Source organism: Mastomys coucha, unplaced genomic scaffold (genome assembly GCF_008632895.1).
Source record: "Mastomys coucha isolate ucsf_1 unplaced genomic scaffold, UCSF_Mcou_1 pScaffold22, whole genome shotgun sequence".
Lineage (NCBI taxonomy): Eukaryota > Metazoa > Chordata > Mammalia > Rodentia > Muridae > Mastomys > Mastomys coucha.
In genome coordinates, this window is record NW_022196905.1 from 94,344,151 (window position 1) to 94,367,419 (window position 23,269).

The 23,269-nt window shown below is 43.4% G+C and overlaps 1 protein-coding gene across 8 annotated transcripts in view; it reads right to left on the reverse strand.

Annotated features, from left to right (window-relative positions):
• Wdfy3 (WD repeat and FYVE domain containing 3) overlaps positions 1-23,269 on the reverse strand; it is a 247,489-nt gene that overhangs the window by 167,674 nt on the left and 56,546 nt on the right. For all 8 annotated transcript variants that reach the window (XM_031337002.1, XM_031337004.1, XM_031337009.1 and 5 more), the window contains one exon: positions 12,954-13,052. The gene's annotated coding sequence lies outside the window, so the exon portion shown is untranslated. The remainder of the gene's footprint in view (positions 1-12,953; positions 13,053-23,269) is intronic.

Below are 23,269 nucleotides of genomic sequence, written 5' to 3' on the forward strand. Positions count from 1 at the left end.
ACTTCTCTACACTAAAATTAAAAGTTCCCATTTATATAAAGCAGATAAGGCCTCAGCCAAAGCCCCTTCCACCCATCCCTAGGATACGCGGTGGCTTACATGGCAAAACGGGCTGTGGCGGACGTGGCTGTTGGACTTTTTTTATTTTTTAAGATTTTATTTTTACTTTATGTATTCGAGTGTTTTATCTGCTTGTATGTAAATACACCATGTGTGTGGTTCCCTTGGGGGCCAGGAGAGGGCGCCAGAGCCCCCCGGAACAGAAGTTATAGGCAGCTGGTTAGTCCCTGTGAGTTCAAGGCCAGCCTAGTCTACATAATTGAGCTCTGCCCCCCAAAAATAAATAAGCCAGGACTACATAGTGAGGCCTGCCCCCAAAATAAATCAAAAGGGCTTTGAAAGTATAAAGTCAGGCTGTGGCTGTGGAGGTGGCATCAGGGAGAGGCAGCCATGGGCTAGGAATGTGGCAGCCCCCAGAAGCCGACACACCCGACCCCTCCCACCTTCAGAAGGAGCACAGCTCCTGTACGCCCCACTTGCACTGTTAGACCAATTTCAGACTTCTGACATCAGGACCCAAAGATAAAAACTCTGTGATGTCATATGCCACTTAAAACCAAGGAAAGTGCCTGACAATGGGAACGTATCACGAAACCAAAAGTTTAACATGACATTAGGCTGGTTTAGCTGTGAAACTGAACATGGGTACGCCACCTCATCCTGCAACTCTGCTCTCAGGCACATGTCCAGAGGCCCTCTTTCATGTGCACAAGGATGTGTGGGAGAAGGAACATCCAAAGGGGATAATTTGTGATTTACTACATAGTTAAATGTATAAAAACAGTAAGAACAGGAAGTTGAAAAATATAACATGCTCCTTTATACCACTTTTTGAAATAAAACTTCAGAACACAACCTAGCATCCCTACATACACATTCTTGTTAATACACTGTGGGACTGTGTGAGTCTACGATGTACTTTTTCTTCATAGTCAACACACATGGAAAGCAGAGGAAGAAAGAAGCAGGAGAGTGGGTGTCTCCTAGGAGACGGGAGGCGTGGCTTCCTGCTCTCAGGAGACGGGAGGCGTGGCTTCCTGCTCTCAGGAGACGGGAGGCGTGGCTTCCTGCTCTCGGGGAGACGGGAGGCGTGGCTTCCTGAACCACACAGGGACCAGTCTGTGCTGGTACTTGTTTGTGCTTTTCAGTTTTGTTTTTCCAGTTTAGTCCCATGTCTGTGTTTTCATATCATGAAACATTTTGCAATTTATAAACCTTGAAAACTTTTGCATCACACGTATCAGTTGCTAGACATCTCATGATACATTTTATTGCCCCTCCCCATCTGTTTTCAGACACTCCCAGGTCTCAGGTGATCACAGAATTCATTGATATTTATTGGTGGTAAAAATATATATACTATAAATATATATTATATTTACTGTGTGGGCATACCCATGAAATGGTTTTATTGAACTTTAATTAAAATGCCATTCTTGAGATCATAAAGTAAAAGGCTCTTTAGACCAGTTTATAAGCTACTACTCTGTGTGTGCATGTGTGTATACAGCAGGCTTTGGAATTACAAAAGCAAGCATGGGGGAACACACCTGCCTCATGCAATATGCAGAGCTGCTGGAGAAAAGGCACCTCAGCAATGGGAAGTGACTGGTCCAGTCCTTACTAAGTAGGGCTGACTTCACCCTCCCACACCTCTGCTCTGTGCGGACGGACAGACGGACGGACAGACGGACGGACGGACGACTGTTTAAACACTTCCCTGCAGGTCGGCTGTGGCTTCACACCCACTTAGCCAGAATCAGACACTGCTCTTTGCTGGCTAAAGTACACTCTCCAAACACCACACCGAGCCTTTCCATCAGGATGTGCTGGCACTGACAGCCAATAACCAAGTCTGATCCCCAAGGCCATTTCTCAACCTACCCAGAGGTCAGTAAAAGTGTCTTGGGACTTCTGAGGGGGATTTCCAGTGAACATGTGACTAAGACTGCTTTAAAATATACTTCATGTCAGTCAGTGGCCTGTGGGATGTTCTCTTGTTTACATCCCAGCCTTCAGTGTTTGGCCCTGCAGGTCTTCTATACACGGAGGATGCTCTTCGTGTCTTCCTGTCCTGAGCCATTCAACTTTTGAGACAGGGCTCTTGAACGAACCTTAAGCTCCACTTCAGCTATGCTGGTTGGCTCTCAAGCCCATGGAGTTTGCTCCCCAGCAGCTGGATTCTAGGGTGTATGCTACAGTACCCAGCTTGTACATGGCTCCTAGGAGCCGAACTTGGGTTCTCCTGCTTGACAAGCAAACACCTCACTGATTAATCTATCTCCCTAGCACTGAACATGTTCTCTTAACAAGAGTGTGAAACAGACCAGGGCTGGAGGAGGCAAGGTATATTCTTGCTGACAGTAAATGCTTTTTTCCTGTAAATTCTCCACCAAAATTATTTTAAATATACAATCTACTATTTAGTCATTTAGCAGAGACATATGAATGGGAAATATTAGGTACTATGAAGCCGCAAGGAAACACTTTTAAATACCAGTGACATTACTGATGACAAAGCAGATATAAACTTATTACTTATTACCTTATTACTAGATCAGATAGTATATCAGAATTATTAACTCAGCAACAGGACTTATATAATGGACACACATGGACACAAATGGAATAAAAACTGATCGTCAGTTTCATGTTTGGGGAACGAGGACTGGACTCACTGACAGGTCTGAGGGGTGAACCCTAGGGAGGAGAGCTAGGGACAAGGGGGAAAGAGTATGAAATTGATACCTCTGACCCTTGAAGCATTATAGGAACACAAGTCTGGCCTCCTGCAGCCCTGGTCTGCTATATCTGAATTACATCACTTTACTGCTGGTCACGTGAAGCCATTTTGAAAACCATCTTTGGGGAAGACTGGGAAATCCCCGATCCTTTTCCCCTAATTTTTTTCTTCCTTTCCTCCTCCTCTTTTTCTTCTTCTTCTTTTTTTTTTTTTTTAATTTGGAGACAAGGTCTCACTATGTAGCCCTGGATGTCCCAGATTAGTTATGTAGATCTGGGTGACCTTAAACTCACAGAGACCCTCCTGCCTCTAGCCTTCCAAGCGCTGGGATTAAAAAGAGTATAACAGAGGCTGGTGAGATGGCTCAGTGGTTAAGAGTACTGACCACTCTTCCAGAGGTTCTGAGTTCAATTCCCAGCAACCACATGGTGGCTCACAACCATCTGTAATGGGATCTGATGCCCTCTTCTGGTATGTCTGAAGACAGCTATGGTGTATTCATATATACATAAAATAAAATCTTTTTTAAAAAAGAGTATAAGAAGGGTTGTTTGTGTATGAGGTGTCATTAGTGACACTGCCTGCATTTTAAAGTGTTTATTTGAGGCTTCATAGTACCTACTCCTTCCCATTCATGTGTCCTTGCTAAATGACTAAATAGATGACATATGTCTTTAAAATAACTTTGGATTTACAGGGGAAAATGCTTAAGAGAATTCCTTGCCTCATTCGTTCCTGCAGCCCTGGTCTGCTTCACACACGTGTTAAGATAACACATTCAGTGCTGGGGAGACAGAATGATCAGCGAGGTGCTTGCTGCTCAGGCAGATGTGGATTTCATCAGCCACCATGCTGTGTTCTCAAAACCCATGTGACAGAGGCACTCCTTTAAAGGCACTGTCTTTCTAACTTGTGGGTAAATTAGTCTGTGTGGCACCTGAATCAGCTCACTACATCTTCTTCTAGTGGCCCATCTTCCTCTCAGAAGGAAGGACAGATGTCATGTCATAAAATACATAAATAGTTCCTTAAAATTCTCCTCTGGTGGTGGAGGATTGAGTGTTTGTTCGAAAATATGCTATACCAATGTCAGGCATCATGGGCTAACACCCTGACAATGTACAGCCTTCGCCTCAGGCTGGAGGGTGAGGCGAGCCTTGCTGGCCTCTCTTACTGACAACAGCTCACACAGAGCCAGGAAGGGAACGAAAACACACACTTGAAACAGGTTAAACATGTCTGCTAGAGGCAGCACTTGACAACTAAAACCAAATAATAATCTACTGTGTGCACTTCATGTCTAAAGGCTTAAACAGAAAACTCAGGCCGTGAAGGACATACTGCTCGCAGCATCACCTAGCTTCCCTTGGGAGGTAACAGACTCTTAATGGCCACAATACAGTATCAATGTGTGCTTGTTAGAGGTATTAAAACATTATGTTAGAGATGACAGTTTGTATTGAACAAACTAAAAACGACAATTCAGGTCAGCCGCATGAAAGACTTGGACTTTACCACTCACAGTTGAGTTCACAAAGCACGCCATGAAAAGTAGCTCACACAGCTGTCCACTCAGCAGCATCCTGGGGAAGCCAGTGGCTGTGTCTCCCTGTGCCTCCCCCTGCTCCATGACTGGCATCTTCTTGTAACTGTCTGGTTTGATTACCAGGGTTTGACAGGGGCTGTTTTCAATCTAACACATACTGTACCTAACTTAACTGTCAAGTGTCCTGAACACTGTATCTTCTGAGCTTCCGAATATGTGGACAACCTTGTAGCAGGTACTATGACTTTTAAAACATACATACTGAAAACATCCAATCAGTGTCTTTAAGTACAATTATATTTTACTTAAAATTAATTGCATTAGGTCTGAGGAGATGGCTCAGTGGTTAAGAGCACTGACCGTTCTTCCAGAGGTCCTGAGTTTAATTCCCAGCAACCAAATGGTGGCTCAGAACCATGTGTAATGGGATCCGATGCCCTCTTCTAGTGTGTCTGAAGACAGGGACAATGCACTCATATAAATAAATCTTTAAAAAAAAAAAAAGTAACTGCATTAGATTTCTTAATCGGTTTCTTTAAATATAAAAAATGGTTCCCAACTTAAAGTTATAAATTCTTTACAGGTTTCTTGAAATATACAGTTGGCTCAGCAGGTAAAGACAGCAAATAATCTGAGTTCAATCACTGGGATCCAGATGGTATAGAAGGAAAGAAACGGCTTCTACAGGTTGTCTTCTGACTTACACACACACACACACACACACACTAATAAAATGTATTAAAAGCTTAAATAACTACACAGATGGTTTCTGACTTAGACTTAGGATGGTTTGGATGACAATTCTTCAACGATATAGGCACAAAGTGAGACGCAGTAGTGACTGTACGTCCTACAGACTGTAAATGGGACTTTTCTAGGACTAGCCAGGTGGAACTATATTCTAGACAGTGGCAGCCAGCTGCAGTTCGCAGTCATCCACCAAAGGCAACCGTGATGAGCTGCAATCCAGCCTGTGACCAGGTAGGATCCTCAGTGCGTTGGGGACAGTCTGTGCTGTTAGATCATGGCGGTTTCCGTTTACTGGGTTCTGTTGCTGGTTTTGTGCTGCTTGTGGACGTATGCTATAATAAAGCAAGGAGCATCTGTAATGAAGTCTAACTGCTTCCTAGTCTCTCTTTTTCATTTTTAAACATTAAATTTTATCTTCTGAACAAATCAGGATTTGAACATAAATAAGTTAGAAAGAATACTGTGAACCAACTGAAAAGAGGGAACACAACAGAACAAGATATCTCAATGAGCTAAATTGGGTAACAACTAGACGTTACAAATAATTCCCAAATCAGCAAACCACAGCAATCTAACGAAGAAAGGCAAATTATGAAACACACCAGGATGCTCCAATGACATCGTCACCACAGGTACAGATAAAACAAGGAAATGCTATGGTAGCCCATTCTAACTTGAGGGGATCCAGTACCCTCTTCTGGCCTCAAGTATACCAGGCATGCACATGGATGGTACAGAAACATAGGCAGCTAAGACACCCACACACATAGAATAATTTTTTAAAAGAATATTTACATTATTCACTTAAAATTAAATACTTATACACTAACTTTAGTGCTCTAAAACTTAAAAAAAATCTTAAAGTATAATTTATCTATTCAGCAAGTAACAAGAAAAGTAGCACACCTGCAGATATATTAGCTGGAAGTAGGTTGGGTTTTTTGTGTGTTTGTTATTTTGTTTTGTTTTAATGGTTGTGACCATTAGAATCCTATAAACATAAGTAAATCCCAGGTAGGCGTCTCTATCCTCTGGGGAAGGTGTAATGGCTCTCTCAGCCAGTGACGGCAACTTGGCAAGTGTTTGTCCTTAGGGAAATAGGGTCCATCCCAGAGACCCCAGAGGGGGAGAAGGAACAAACCAGTCAGCTCCCTCAACCCCAGGAAGATTCCTACACGAGGGAGAAAGAGGACTAAAACTGAGTACTTTAAAATAGCATCCAGACAAACTGCGCCATGCTCAATGACGCAATCCATCTGATCTTATGCTCCCAAGACAGGCCTTCCCTGGCCTCCAACAACAAAAACAAGTCGATTCTGCAGTGGTCAAAAACTCCAAGTTGTTTATATTTGGGGATCACCATAAATTTCAGTGTACCCTCCCATTTTGTTCTGTGGCTATAGGGTAAGAATTGTGGTTCTAAATGACAACTTAGAATCATGAATAATTTACAAGCTGTTAACCGTTCCCTGGGTAGGCAGGTCCCTAGGATACCGCCCAGCAGAAGTCACACCGCCATTTACCAGAGAACGCCAACTCCCTTGAGAAGGAATCCAGGAGGTGAGGATACTGATGGCTGATGGGGCCATGCCCTTGAGAGTGGAGAGAGGTAAAAGAGAGTAAGAGAGACAGAACCAGAGGCATGGAGGGACCTCGGGGGGAAAGTGTCCGAGCTATATGCGTGTTTACAAAGTTCTCATCTTCAAGAACAAGCAAACGGTGGTCCCTGGCCTGGCCTGAGACCAGTGCAGCCTGTCCAGCTTCTGCGGTTCAGCCTCTGCCTGCTAATTATTCAGACAGTCTTTTCCCTCACCGGCCAGTAACCAGTCTTCCCAAGTGGAAAACACCAGCTAGTCAGCCCTTGAGTCATGCTAGGAGTCTAACTGAACCCCATCTACACTCAGTAGCCAGGCCTGGTGTTAGTCTCCAGGGAGCTCTAGCTTCCTGCCTATGGATCGGTTTTCATTTAGGAAGGATAGCCTGAGATCCTTGGTCACACACAGAGTATTAGGCACTTTCAGAGAAATGGACTCAGGTATTTAGTGCTCAAAATAAGCGATGGAGAGATTAAAGCAACTTTCCGGGAGATTGAAAAAAATCAACCTTAGCTAAAATTTTAAGATAGAGAACTCCTTGGGCTGGCGAGATGGCTCAGCAGGTAAGAGCACTGGCTACTCTTCCAAAGGTCCTGAGTTCAAATCCCAGCATACACATGGTGGCTCACAACCACCCATTATGAGATCTGACACCCTATTCTGGTATGTCTGAAGACAGCAACAGTGTATTTATCTATAATAATAAATAAATCTTTGGGCAGGAGCAAGCAGGGACTGAACAAGTGGGGACTGAGCGAGCAGGGCCAACCAGAGCAAGCAGAGGTCCAAAATTCAATTCCCAACAACCACATGAAAGCTCACAACTATCTGTACAGCTATAGTATACTCATATACATAAAATAAATAAATAAAAATCTTAAATTAAAAAAAAAAGTCGCCGGGCAGTGGTGGTGCACGCCTTTAATCCCAGCACTCCGGAGGCAGAGGCAGACAGATTTCTGAGTTTGAGGCCAACTATGTCTACAGAGTAAGTTCCAGGACAGCAAGGGCTACACAGAGAAACCCTGTCTCAAAAAACCAAAACAACAACAAAAAAAGCCGGGCAGGCAGTGATGGTGCACACCTTTAATCCCAGCACTTGGGAGGCAGAGGCAGGCAGATTTCTGAGTTTGAGACCAGCCTGGTCTACAGAGTGAGTTCCAGGACAGCCAGAGCTATGCAAAGAAACCTTGTCTCGAAAAACAAAACAAACAAACAAAAAAAGATAGAGAACTCCTGATTTATCCCATCTTGTACTGTCAATAGGAAGCTAACTCAGGAATAGCATTATGTATGTGTGTATGTAAGTGTGCTCATGTGCACATCTGTACAAGTTGCTGCAGGCACCTGTAGACACAAGAAGTTGACAAGGTGTCTTCCTTCCTTGATCATGTCTCCACCTTAGTTTTTCGAGACACTCTCTCACAGACACCAGGGCTCACTGGTTGCACAGGCTGGCTGACAAGAAAGTCCTCGGATCTTCTTGTCTCCAAGTACCGGGCTGCAGGTGCACATGGCCCTAGCTTGCTTTAAATGGGTGCTGGGTCTGCACTCAGGTCTCCATGCCGGCACAGCAAACCTCACCCACTCAGTCACGTCTCCAACCCAGGAAATAACTGTTTGTTCAAACGATAGTGATCTTTATTTTCTAGCTATTCCTAGCAAAGACAGTATGATTTGTTCTTCTTTTAGCATTCTGATAAAATCACCACATCAAGTACGTAAAAAGAAGCTTTTACACACTCACACACTCACGCACACACACGTACAATGTGCACACAAACTCACTCACAATCACACATGCACGCACCCACAGCACACGTAAATACAGACAAAGCAACACACACATTCACATGTACACACATATATGCTCACGTGCACACACATCACACTTGTACACACATTCACATGTACATATTCACACATAGCATACAAATGAGCACACACTCACATGCATGCATGCATACATACACATGCACACACATATACAAACATACATACACAGAGCTCAAATATGACTGAGCCTATGTTGACTCTGTTTCTTCCACCAAGGGTGTAACCAGACAGTAAGAAGAACTCTGGCAGGAGTACTACCTGGCCAGAGAATTCCATTATCCCTAGACACATCTGACCTTTGAGAAGTGTTCTGTATACCTGGCTACATTTTCTTCTCTCTTAAACATTTCGTGTTGTTTGAGGTGGTTTCCCCTGACTAGCAACCACACCCTGGTCCCACGTATGACTAGCACCCGGAGAATATTAAGGAAAGAATTCCCTGGAAGAATCCATTAAGGAGAACTACAAATAAAGACACTATTGGCAGTTAAATGGAATGATATGGTACATAATTTTAAGTGGTCTTACAAACCTCATGAATAAGAAAAAAATATTTAAAACTAGGTGTTGGGGTCAGAAATAAATCCAGCAGTAGTAACTCAGGGCCATAGTAGCCACTCTGCCAGGTAGTTTTTGTTGTAACTGCTTAACACTGCCATTGTGGAGGTGAGATTGGTCAAAGCAGTAAGTGCCATTGTGGAGGTGAGAGCAGTCAACGCAGTAAGTGTGGCTACATTACATTACAGTTCTTATCACATATATGTGCACTTCTTCTCATACAAAACCTTGGCATCATATTTTAGGAATATACTGTAAATAATCTATTAAAAATTCATTGGAAATGACTATAAGCTTTAAAAAATGAAAAACAACAGTTAGTATTAGGGGACAATTCGATGGCCCCAGTACTTAGAATGCTGAAGCCAAAGGATTATGAGTTTGAGGGTAGCCCAGGCTACATCCCAAGATGAGCCAGAAAAGCAAACACACAGAGAAAGGGAGGAGGCGAGGAGACTGCAGAGGCTTTCAAGCCTGACCATCCAAAAGCAGGGCACTGAACTGAGCTTCATCATAGGCTTACAGAGGAAGCAGCAGAGCCAAGGATCTCCCACGCTGAGCAACACGGTAAAAATAGGAAAATGTCGATCCCTAACGTCAGAGGATTTATTGTGTGTGAGCCTCATATACATAAAAGCAGAGCAGGAAAGAGCTGTCCTGTTCTTTCTGAGATTAGGAAAATGGAGTTGTAGAGTCAGAAAGCAAACAACTTGGGATTGGTCTATAGAAAATGTTTGGTTTTGCTGAAGAAAAAAAAGAGTCTCAAAGCTGGGCATGGTGGCACACGCCTTTAATCCTGGCACTTGAGGCCAGTCTGGTCTGTAGAATGAGTTCTAGGACAGCCAACATACAAGCAAGCAGCAGCAGGACTCACTCTTGTAGCTGAGGGTGACTTTGAACTGACCTTCGTCTCTACTTCCCAACTGCTGGGATCATGGGCCTGGGTTACCACACTCATTTCCTTTTGCTTGTAATGCATCAAAACTATCATTTCTAAAAATCTGCATTTCTAGTCTGTGTGTGCTGGAAGGACTTTATACATGGTAGGTATCAGTTAGCTTCAGTCATCAACTTGACAGACCTGGGATGAGGGAACTGTCTCCATCCAATGGGGCTGCTTGGGCATGTCTCTGGGGCATTTGTGGGCAGAGCCATTCCTAGGCAAGTAGGCCTGGGCTGTATAAACTGAACCTGAACATGAGCCTAGGAACAAGCCTGGAAGCTTGTGACTGGTGACTGCTGCTTCAGTTCCTCCCTGGAGGTCCTGCTATGGCTTCCTTCCATGAAGGACTGAAATCTGAAAGTAGGTTGGACCCTTCTTTCCTCCTCTAAGTAGTCAATGTTTTCTCGCAGCCACAGAAGGCAGGCTAGAGCACTGGGTAAGTATCTAGCACTGACTTTCCTCTGCAGGACTTTTAGAAGTATTTTTTTTTTTTTGAGATAAAATCTAATTGCCTGGGTTGACCTTGGATTTGCAATCTCCCGTACTTCCCTTCCTAAGCAACAGGAATTACAGGTGAGCACCTCTTAAGTCCAGGCCTTGGACTTGAGATTCTTCACCTGCCTGATGCTGGGATGTACAGGCAGGTGGCAACATACCTGGCTAATCCCCACCATTCACCTTCAAATATCCAGCATCCAAACCATCTTATAAATGTCAGTCCTACTTCTATAGTTCTCTCCTGTGAGTCAGACTCAAAACGGGGCTAACTTACTGCCACTGGCTGACTAACGTCGTGCAAGCCCCCTCTCTGGACTATTCCTATCAGAAGTCCTTCCCATATATTCAACTGTTTAGTAACTTGGTGTTGTCACATAGGGCTTTGCCATATAGCCCTGGCAGACCTGGTATATACTATGTAGCTCAAGCTGGTCTTGAACCTGTGACCTGCCAATCTCAGTAGCGAGTATTCCAAGTCCTGAGATTACAGCTGTGAACTGACTCACCTGGCTTAAACAATTTAACAAGTACTTATTAAGTGGTTAAACTGGTTTTGGTAACTAGGGAGATACATGGTAAAAGTATGTGTCTTTCTAGAGCTTAGATTTTAAAAGGCAGGAGGAAAGCCATGTTACCACTCTCCTTCCCTTTCTCAGCTGTGTTCTCTTGGCTAAGCTCACTTTGGCCAAGTCTAAGTGGACTCCTTTCCTCACCTCCTACACAGAGGACATACCTGGATGGCGGATCGAATTTACATTTCTCATCTGCTACATGGACGTACATGGACTGTGATGGATAGAACTTACATTTCTCTACCAACAGCTTTCCTACTTGGAAGGTTGAAAAATTCTAAAACACCAAGAAGAACGCACTTGTAACTGCATAGAGCCAGCTCTAAGTGTTCATTCCTTAGATCACGGCGTGTATAAAAACAGATGTGACTTTCTAAACAGATGTGCATTCAAACTACAACATGGCAAAAATATCCTAATTTCCAAATGAAAATGTCCTGAAGAGAAAGCAAAACATCTAGCCACTGTCACTATTTCTTTAAATGTAAAGTGAAAGTCCGCCTGGGGTGTAATCACCACAGGAGCCATTTGTGAGAAATGTGTTCAGTTCCTTTAAAGATGACCATTTCCGTTCTTTTCAAATAAAAGTAACTAATAATCCGTTTCTTCAAAAATGTCAGTTTTAGTGAGGTCTTATGCAATTATCAAAAACACTGAAGTGGTGAGTGCAAGTATTTATAGGCAAGAATATAAAACCTGAACACATTAACTTCTATTTCCTTGTTCATTTGGAAACACTTAAGCATCCTGTTACTAGAGAAGCAGACGTTAGTGACAGGAAAGTCAAAAGACCACTTTCTAGAGTCTTGTGAAAAAATGACAAGAAACCTATCAGGCGATGTATGAGCTAATACCAATGATATTTAAATGAACAGGGTGCCAGGGAAACACAGAAGACATCAACTAGCATCAGAGATGATATCTGAAGCAGATCTCCGAAGCTGAACTGAAGCCGTAAGGATGGATCTCATTTCAGACACAGTAAACAGACCACGGATCAAAGGAAAGACATGCACTGGGTCCTCTTACTATCAGGTTCAGTAAGAACATAAGGTGAACTTGGGGGAATGACGGACGACCTGCATAGGAGAGGCAGACACCAACAGATCATTAAAGGCTTACTTGTGAGCCTGATAATAATTTTTACACATAGTGTGTGCTGTTTGGTGGATGAATTTAATGCTGCTTCGTTAGCAAAGGTGGGTACTGGTGGGGCAAGGGATGCCAACATCAAAACAGGATCAACAACCTGGGAACCAGTTTCCCTTCGGAATTAAAGGATAAGACTACACAGCACTGGCATTCAGGATGGCCTCGAACTCAGAAATCCACCTGCCTCTGCCTCCCAAGTGCTGGGACTAAAGGCATGCGCCACCACCGCCTGGCCAATGAAAACTTTCTTGCTCTCTATTTTCCTAGTGTGAAAAACCATAGAAATTCTAAAACGTTTTCAGCCATTGTTCTTTTTTTTTTATTTTATCATAATCAGAAGTTTTAAAAGATCGTAGTAATACACAAATATTCACTGAAGAGTATCCCCAGCTTCATCTCCTGTGTCCATAGCCAGCATCACTATCTCTTGAATATCCTTGCATACATGTTACACACCTATAAGCACATAGGTGAACATACGTTATACATCCTGCTTTAAACAGCCCATTCCAATGTAATTCTTATGACATTTTATGGTTGCTAATATGCTTAAATAATCAAATGTATAAAGGTAGAACTATTAATCAAGTCAATCTAAAAAGGCATTTCTACTCATGAATTCATCATCACAGTTTCCTAATAAATGAGATAATAGTAACAATTAACCACAAGTCCTCTGCTCGCCCTCCCAGGCACTGACCTTTAGGGCATTCCTTGGACAGCTCGTTCTGAGTGTGTGAGCACAGTGGGTCCCATCCACGGATGATACTTCACTCGGGCCTTGAAATCGGGGTTCCAACTAGAAAATGGAAAGGAGATAATGAATTAGTTTCTAACTGAGAATATTTTTCTCCATATAGAAACCCACATTCTCGGGGCTGGAGAAATGGCTCAGTGGTTAAGAGTAATGACTGCTCTTCTGAAGGTCCCGAGTTCAAATCCCAGAAACTACATGGTAGCTCACAACAATCCATAATGATATCTGACACCTTCTTCTGGTGTGTCTGAAGACAGCTCCAATGTACTTTCATATAATAAATAAATAATCTAAAAAAAAAAAGAAGCCCACATTCGCTAATTACCTTGGGCCCACTCCATTCATATTTTCCAATGGCCTAATGCCCATACCCTCTTCTTCCCAAGCCAGGAAGCCCAGGGTAGAGCCATGGTGTGGGTATAAGACATTCTTCAGTTGCCTCTAACACACACCAAGGCTGAGAACCATTACCACAGAAATAAAACGTGAGATGTTATGAAGGTCACTGTTCAAGTTCTGATCTTAGTACTAAGCAATGTTCAGGTATGGGAGCTGCCACTTTTAAAGTATTTAGTTAAGGATGGCTTTAGATCCTCAGAGTCCTAACAGGGACACAGTAGCCGGGAGGATCCACAGTGGCCTTCCTTACACAGCCACTCACCTCAAATTATCTCAATAAACTCAACAGCCTGAGATACTCACTACAGAATCCAACCCCGAGAAGCTGCATTACAATTCACTTAGACAGCAAGGTACTGTAAGTACTAATCCAGAAGTAAGGTGAACAAATGAAATTCTAGATCAATTCCACACGCAGACCTCTTCCTGACCCACAGGACTTGGAAGAATTTAAGTCTGTATGGTCCACTACGGCTTCCTGTGGCTCAAGCTCACATTAATTTCAATATATTAGGTAGAAAATCCACTTCCTCAGTTTCATGTGTCACGTGCCAGTCACAATCCCCTTAGACAAAACCCTGTGGGGTATTCCAATTATTAAGTAAGTTAAACTGGACAGTATTAGCTTGTCAATACTATCATCCTGAATTCTAGGAAAATGGTCTATGGCTTTGAATCAATGTTCAAAGATTACATTAAACTATCAGAAGGGCAATGCTCCAATCGTCTATCACAAGCCAACAGAAGCCAGGAAAGAGCTTGCTTTTCAAAGCAACAGATAACATTCTATGAACAGTAGCACGTCCTACACAAGACTACAGCCTTCCTCTGACCCAGGGATTAACAGGACCTGGGACGACTCCAACTGCTCATCCCTGCTCTGATGCCCTCACAGTCCTGGGACACGAAGAAAAAGAGACAATCACAGCCAGACAGACCCCATTTGCTTCACCATCAACTCCAACATCATAGACTGTTGGCATGCCCAAGATGACTGGCCTTTCTCTTTGACACCCAACCTGCTTTTTATGTCCAACGTAACCAAGATCAGCAACCTCCCTGACACAGATGACTGCTTCCAACTGGCACTGACTGATGTGGCCATCAGGGCCTTATAATCAGGTGACCTACTGACTGGAAACAGCTGGGCAGACAGCTGAAACAAACATCCTGGCTATGTTCAGCAGCGGAGTAGCTGTGACTGACAATGAGGGTTCCTCAGATGGAAGGAGAAGGAGGAGTGGGAAGAGGAGGGGGAATAGGAGGGGGAGGAGGGGGGAGGAGGAGGGAACGAGCAGGGAACAACTGTTCTGTATGGACTCTGTATAGACTCTACCCATTAGTGAGATCTGCATCATCACGTTCTGTAACCATCAGTTTTCATTAGTTTTTAAGAACTAAGTTTTGGAGGCGATATATACAAAAATAGCGGATAGTGAAAAACAAAGAAACAAATTCTGGACAAAGAAATTGAGCAATTTTTTTTCATTGTTTGTTTTTGTTTTGTTTGCTTTTATTTTTCTGAGACAGGGTTTCTCTGTGTAGTTGTGGCCATCCTGGAACTCACTCCATACACCAGGCTGGCCTTGAATTAGATCCACCTGCCTCTGTTTCCTCAGGGCTGGGATTAAAGATGTGTTCCACCACCTGGCAAATTTGAGCAATTTCCCAGGAAGATCTTCGTAGAAAGTGTAAGCTGAATCTCTACAGACTTGGATTTCATTCCTGATGGCATCTTTGGCTCACTACAGGGCATTAAACCAATACATCATGCTAATTCTTTCTACGGTTTTTCTGCATACTTTGATAGGTTGGTGTTTGGCTTCTGATACAGCTCAAGGGACTATTTTACATACCAAAGCAGACCTGGCCTTAAGGTTCTCCCAGCATTCCTCAGTCCCTACCAGCATACCCTGCCTCCAATCTTGAACTTTCCAGTCCAGGGGCTGGGCTGCCCTTCCCCCCAGAGGCTCCTCCCTATATATAATCTGGACATTTTGTTCTCTCTCTTCCTCCCCTCCTCCCCTCCTCCCACTCTTTCCCTCTTACCCCATGACAACTCCCCTGGCCTACTTCCTCAGGGCCAATGAACTCACCTGCCCAAGAGCAGTTCCTTTAATATAATCTAATCTGCTTTGCATTAAGTAGCTCACTTTGCTGGTGGAGAAATAACCTATCCATTGGCATTTGAATGTGCTACACTTTCCCTGTTGAACCTGACGCAGGACACAAGGAAATGCTGTGATTCATGTTATCTTGGAGTACTTGCCTTCTGCGCTGAAGGCTAGCTGTAAACAAGGAGATGTGGTTTGCATCAGGGAACAGTCATTTTCACACATGCAAGTTTCCCCCTTCTTCTCTCAAAGCAGTTTCCCATTTCCAAGCTATTAATAAAAAGTTAGCAAGCTGGGCAGTGGTGGCGCACGCCTTGCCTTTAATCCCAGCACTTGGGAGGCAAAGGCAGGAGGATTTCTGAGTTTGAGGCCAGCCTGGTCTGCAGAGTGAGTTCCAGGACAGCCAGGGCTACACAGAGAAACCCTGTCTCGAAAAAACAAAAACAAAACAAAACAAAAAAAGAGTTAGCATCTCACCCCACCCGCACCAGGACACTCTACCATAAAAACAACCCCTTACAATAAAAGCAACATGAGGGCAGAGGGAGACGTGTTCTCCTTCAGCCAGGCAATTGCTCTACAAGCCTGAGGACCAGAGTTCCAATCCTCAGCACTCACAAAAGCGTGAGAAGAGTGTCATGGCCCACAATCCTAGCATTTTGGGAACCAGAGACGCAGGCTCTATAGAGCCAATTAACCAACTCGAATGAGCAAGCATTATAATCTTCAAGCGAGAAACTGGACACTGGTCAAGGAAGACTTTTAACATAGCCTCTGGTCTCCATACACACACATATACATATCCCCATACACTTATGCACCACATACACGCAAACCTCTTGTACACTACACATGCACACATATTAAAAGGAACTTGTACACTACCAAGGATAGGTACTCTGTGTATGAGTAATGCAGGACAGCTAAGTCCTGTAGGCAGGAGCTCAGAGACTAAACTTCTGTAAGTCGTTTACACCTGTATCAGAGGCCCTACTAAGACTCCCACCAGATAGCAGTGAATCCGGAAGTCCCAGCTACTGATTTGTAGTGATTAAAATGTCAGCCAATCAACCCACATGCCTACCTCTAAAGAGGACTGCTTCTCTACGTCCCTTGAATAGAAGTCCTAATAAATAAACATTGACCCTGACACCATGTGCCTTTGAGAACAGATCATAACTGAATCTATATCCCAACCGCACCTTTTATTTCTTCCTTTCAGGTTTGTTACTGAGATTAGATATATAAAGCTTTTTACTCGCTACCAGAACATAGTATGTCTGAGAAGCAGCTTCTAAGAAATTCCTTTTAAAGTTCAATTTCTCTAAAGAAAAGTTCTCCGAGTTTGAAAAAAAAAAGTCTAATTATGCTGTTAAATGAAAGGTCTGCACAACCAAAAAATCAACTCATATCTCAAAAACTGCAGACCTAGAAGGAAATTCTCGTTGTTAGTAGGTTGACTTTACTCCCATGGGCATTCTGTGAGTCAGCAGGTGGAGCATCAGTCACGGTATGGCTCATCTATTAGTGAGGTGTCAGCAACCGCTCAGCATCCTGGCTGCCCTAAGGTAGGCAGCTCTGCCCTACCACCCTCTTGCAGCCATGTTGCTTTCCTCCTCACAGGCCACAGCAAAGGAGCAAGCTGATCATGGATTAATCCATGTGAGCTGTGGTCACAAGGGGAACACAATAACTTCATCACCTTGTATGTGGGTAACACCATGAATGATGTGGTCCTGGTGGGAATTGATGGCCAACAGGCTGAGCTATCACTTGAGAAGAGTAGAAGTGAACATTTCTTTCTAAGCATTATTAGACCCATGGCAGTTTACCAAAACTCTACTGTAGGACCTTCAGCCATGAGTGAGGCAATTTACAGAGACAAACGCTAGCCCATGGATGCTGCCCTGCCATTCTCAGGCAAACCAACTGGCTTGCTGAGACTCATACACTATTCACATAAATGATGGTTGGATCCTCAAATCTACACTACACTTAAATGGGGAAATATCTCTTGCCTATTCTTATAAATTTTACAGATGAGGATATGAGTAAAAGTTCCTGCTTGATACCCGAAGCATTCAGACTCTTCTGGAAGAGTTCTGTTTCAGGAGTGCAGGAATACAATCTACAAGAAGGAACAAAGGCTGTATCCTTCAGTAATATGGCAATTCTGGAAACAACTACCTGGCAACCATCCTGGAGCATGTCAATGAACTGTGTATGAGACACAGATTAGATATAGCCCCTGTCCAGACCTAACTGAAGGCCAGAGGCTGAACTCTCACTTAAACCACACGCAAAGAGCAGAAGGCCTTGGAATCCATTCCTGGAAGGACGGTAGAGACAACCTTCATCACAGGTTGGGCGGTTTCTCCTTTCTTTGGGGGATCATGGGCTTTGCTTTCAGCCTAACACTCCACTTCTGAGTTTGAGACTCTTGGACATGAAATTAACTTGTTGAAACAGATACTTTAAAATGAAGCCTGAGGGAATTATTGAGTTAAAAAGGTACCTGTGTAAAGAAGAAATGTGACCATCCTCATGTAACAAAGCAAAGTTTGTAAGTTCTTATTTAAGATAAGTCCAGAAGAGCGGGCGGGGCATGGTGGCTCATGTCTAGAATTTAGCATGTGGGAAGTAGAGGAAGGAAGATGGAGGGGCTCAGGGCCATCTGTGGCTAAATCAGTTTGAGTCTAGCCTGGGCTATATGAAGTGAGTAGATGGAAGGGAGGAGAGAAACTCTAAAAAGCAAGCACTAGATTTAAAATTCCATCTGTTACCAATACATGGTAGAATAGAAACTTGTTTAATCAGCAAAATGTATAAAGATGCCAGTATAAGCCTTTTAAATAATGTAATCTATATTATATGTGAATTATTTATCATATAAATTCAGCATGATTCTGAAACCACAGTCATCTGCTTCCTCTGTCTGTAGAGTGTATGCAATGTAAATGTTCTAAAGGATTTTAAGATATTTTAGTAAATAATGTTATTACAGAGAAAGTGCAAATAAAAAACATCATACATCAAAGTTAACTGGACTAAATACTATCCATTGCAGCAAACCATGATGCAGTTACAACAGCCGTTCTGCAGCTGCAGAGCTTCCCACTGGACTTTACACTATCACATACATTTCCATGCTGCACATAGAAATGTAGTTACTTCTATAATGGTATTAAGAGCTCTACTTATTCTACGTAGAAAGAATACACAGTAGTCTTCTTGTTGTTGTGCCAGGTGATGCCCTTTGCCACACAATAGCACAACATAGAAGGCCTTGTCAGGTCAGTGACAAGACCCTGATGAACTTAGATGGTTCATTAAGTTACACTGCCCAGGTATCTGGTGCAGTAGCAGAAAGATTGCTAAGATATCAGTAAAGCACAAGCCAGGAGGTCAGCAAGTGTGGAGCACAAGCCAGGCTGCCTGGCCCCCACAACAGCACTCTCTATGCCTAACTTCATTATGTCACCTCTTAAGTTCAATTTTATTGGCACGGATTCAAATATAATAAGTATTTGGGTGCAACCCTGACAATTAAGTCACAATTAAATACAATAAACTATTGTTTCCTAGGAACTTGGGATTCCCACTTTTTAGGTCACTAGTCTTATTAATAATATAATTTAGAGCCAGATTGTCAGGGGTTGGTCTAGTGCTGCTATGTATTCAAATGCTAAATACTGGCCAGCAAGATCTGGTTGCAGTCCCAATGAGCTCATTCTCAAGCACACCAAACTTTGCTCACCTATTGACAGTTTAAAGTAGCTGACAGCCAATTAGTGGAGAGAATAAAGGTAGATGGTGCTGGGAGCTGCACCTAGGGATAAGGAGAAAGAGAGAGAATAAAGGTAGATGGTGCTGGGAGCTGCACCTAGGGATAAGGAGAAAGAGAGAGAAGATAAAGAACCAGGGAGGGAGAGAGAAAGAGAGAGACAGATAAAGACAGACAGAAGAACCAGAAAGACAGAGAGTGGGGGAGAGAGAGGGAGGGAGGGAGAGGGAGAGAAAGAGAGAGAATGAGAGAGAGAAAAGCTGGAGAACCAGGAAATGGCCTGATAGAATGAATCAGCACAGACAGGTCGACCATTGTCAAGTAACTTGGGGAGTGAAGCTAGGAAAAAGGCAGTCTAGTGTAGAAAAAAACAGTTTAAGGGCAATCGCCCAGCAACTGTGCTAAAGCTGATTAAATAAACCGATAGTACTCTGTTATCAGGTCATATTAAGAACTAATACAATTACTAAATATCCAGGAACAACACCAGATTCCTAAGAAGGCTAGAAGACAATTTTATTAGTGTTTCAAATAAAACTTGAACGGGTGCCAAGAGAAGAGGGCAAAGCAGAAGAGAAAGATGCGCCGTTTGGTTGAGTCTCGGATGCAGGAAGTTCAGCAATGGAACCACATGGATAGCAAAGGACAAGGAGAAAGAGTATGAGGGGGATGGGAGAGGCAGGCATGGGGCTCAGACTAAGAAAGCTCAGGGCATCACAGAGAGCATGCAGAGGCTAGTGTCTGGAAGAAGGAAAGATACACTAGAACCCAGCGGGCACAGGGTGAAGGTTCTGCAAGCCACTGCATGGAGGAGGGGCTTCTAGAAGCAATAAGTATGTTACTTCACTAAGGGGATAACTATTCCTCCCATCTCCTTAGCAAGTCTTCAGGTGAGTCACCTTTCCTGGGAGGTGGACTCCGGGCCAGAACTTATGGAATGTCTCTCTCTCTCCCTCTCTCTCTCTCCTCTCTCTCCTCTCTCTCTTCTCTCTCTCTCTCTCTCTCTCTCTCTCTCTATGTATACACACACACATATGTATATATACATATATGGGCAGCTGTGAATGGGAAGTCCTAGAATCTAGTAGTTGCTCAGTCCCAGGAGCCTAGGTGTTTCCGCTTGTCTTCTGTAGCTCAGATCCTGAAGAGGTAAGTTCCAACAGAGGTGCTGGTAAGTAACTGCAAGCAGGAGGAGGAAGCTTCCCCTCCTCCACTGTCCTTACGTAGGTCTGCAGCAGAAGGTGTGGCCCAGATTAAACATGTGTACCACCATGCCTGGATTTGGAACTTGCTCTGTCCCAGGCTGGCCTTGAACTCAGAGATCTGCCTGCCTCCATTTCCTAGGATTAAAGGAGTGTACTACCTAGCCTGGGCCTGAGCTTTTCATGGCCACTATGCTTCAAGATCTGGATCAAAAGCCTGTATGATCTCCGAGTGAAGATCAGGGTCAGAAACCTGTATCTTCCAGTCTCAAGGGCTGGATCAAAGCCTGTATGATCCCCGAGTGAAGATCAGGGTCAGAAGCCTGTATCTTCCAGTCTCAAGGGCTGGATCATGGTAAGCCCTCCATTTCTGGGTTGTAGTTCACTTCAGATGTAGCTAAGTTGACAACCAGGAACAGCCACCACACCCCACTCTGTGGCAGTTTTGTTAACGAAACCCAAATGGACTAAGGCCTTTTATAGGAAACCTGGGCCAGTTCTATGTCACACTTATCAGGGACAAGGAGAAAACAGGTGGAAAAGGATGGCACAATCCTTAAAACTACACACTCCCTTTACATAAATGCAAACTGACTCAGGCCTACTATATTAGATTACATTTCAGAGAGCTGCCAGATCTCATCAAATCAAAGACTTCATCAACTGTTAGACTTTGTTATTTATGCACCACAAAAGACAATGTTAATTCAAAAATGACACAACAACAGCATCTGCTAAAAGATGGTACACACCTGTCCTCCCAGCACTCAGGAAGTAGAGGTAGGAGAAAGGAAAAGCCAATCTCTAAAGAAATAAGAGAAAATGCATTCTATTTTCAAAATTCTTAAATTAGGATCAAAAGATGTATGTGCTAGAACTAATGATGTGCCATGTCACTTGGAAGTGATGTGACCAGGGTTACGATGTAGGCGCGGAGCAGGACTCCCTACTTTCATTCTAGAACGGTGGGAGACAGGGTGGGGCTTTACTTTAACACTGTTAAGAGCCACTAGCGTCAAGAGCTGATAATGGAAAATGAAGGGTTTAGGGCTGTGGACAGTTACTAGAGACTAGGAAAGGCAGTCGACTATGGGGCTCTTTCTACAATGCAGGGTAGTTTGAAACAACTGCTTCTATGTGAGATGGAAGAAAGAAGTGAGGGTCAGAGGCAGGACAAAGCAAAGACAACTCGAAGCGCATTAAGCGCCTGATATGCACAAAGCATCCAACTTCACATCTGATGCGGGTCAACGTAAAATGAAATGGAGACTTACATTTATTATTAAAAGCCTGACACAGAAGTGTAAAAATAAACCGATGATACTGTTTTAATTTGCTCTACTCCAAAATTCAGACTCCAAGAATATTTCAAAATGAGCCTTTAAGCCTTTTAGCTGTTTAAGGAATTAACAAACCTGAAAGCTGCTGCATCAAACTTTCTACAGACTGAGAAAAGCAAGAGGAAACTACATATGAATGTCTCGGGAAGAGTTTCACACATTTTACATATGAACCTCATCTCCATATACTTATGTGACATATATCTGCTATCTAAAACCACATGTGAGGACCTGGTATAGTAGTGAACACCTTTAATCCTAGCACACAGCCGGCAGGCAGGCAGACGCAGACAGATCTTTATGGGTTTGAGGCCAGTGTGGGCTACATACAGGCCAGCCAAGGCTCCAGAGTGAGACCATGTCTCAGAAAACAAACAAACAAATACAAACCATGTAAGATAAAGAACACCGAGCATCAGTATGACATTTTACTCAAGAAGGTCAGACACATCTAGAAAATGAGAGCAAAGAATGGGAAAATAAAAGAATGTTTATAGACACTTTAACCTTACAAATAACTCTGTTCCAGCTGTCATTAGGACACAAAGTAAGGCTCTGAGGTAACATTCTCAAGTCAAACAAAAAAGTGCTTTTGCTACGTACTCAGCAGCCAGCCAGTGGGAAGACTTACATCTCTCTCAGGAACTACACAAAATTAAAAAAGAAAATGCATGCCCCCTTGTGACTTGGTTTTAATTGATTAATTGGCACTGGCTAGAATCACCTGGGAGTCTCAGTGAGGGTCTAGATTTGGTTGACCCATGAGCAGTGCTGAGGATGGATTGTGTTAATTGAGTTGGGAAGACTCACCCACTTTGGGGGGGCAACACTCTCTAGGAAGAAAATTCTGATGTACACACATAGAGAAGATGAGCCAAGCACTAGCACGCATGCATTAAAATTCATCGCTCTTTGGCTTTGACTATGGATATGAAATGAGCATGTGCCAAGCTCAGGTCCTTTCAGCGTGACCTCCCTGGAGGAATGCACTAGGAATCCAGGTCTTGCTTTGTGGGGTTATCATGTCAGAGCAATAGGAAAATCAACTTACACATGCCCTGGTGCTCATGTGTGTACACCAACAGAGCAAGCTCTCTGTGCTGCCCTTTCTTGTTGTTATAAAGGAAGTGAGACCATGGCTCATACGTGCACACTCAGAGCTGCAATCCCCAGGTCCAGTCTGACTTACTCCACACCTTTAAACATCCGGTACACTATCTCTCCCCAAGCCCCCAGATTACAGGACTGAGTGACTTCTCTACCAGATGACAGGTAGGCTGTACATAACCAACATGTTTAATATAAACTCGTACTTTCCGTCTCACCACCTCAGTCTCATCCATCCATCCACACATCCATCCACCCATCTATCCATCTACCCATCTATCCATCCACACATCCATCCATCCATCCATCCATC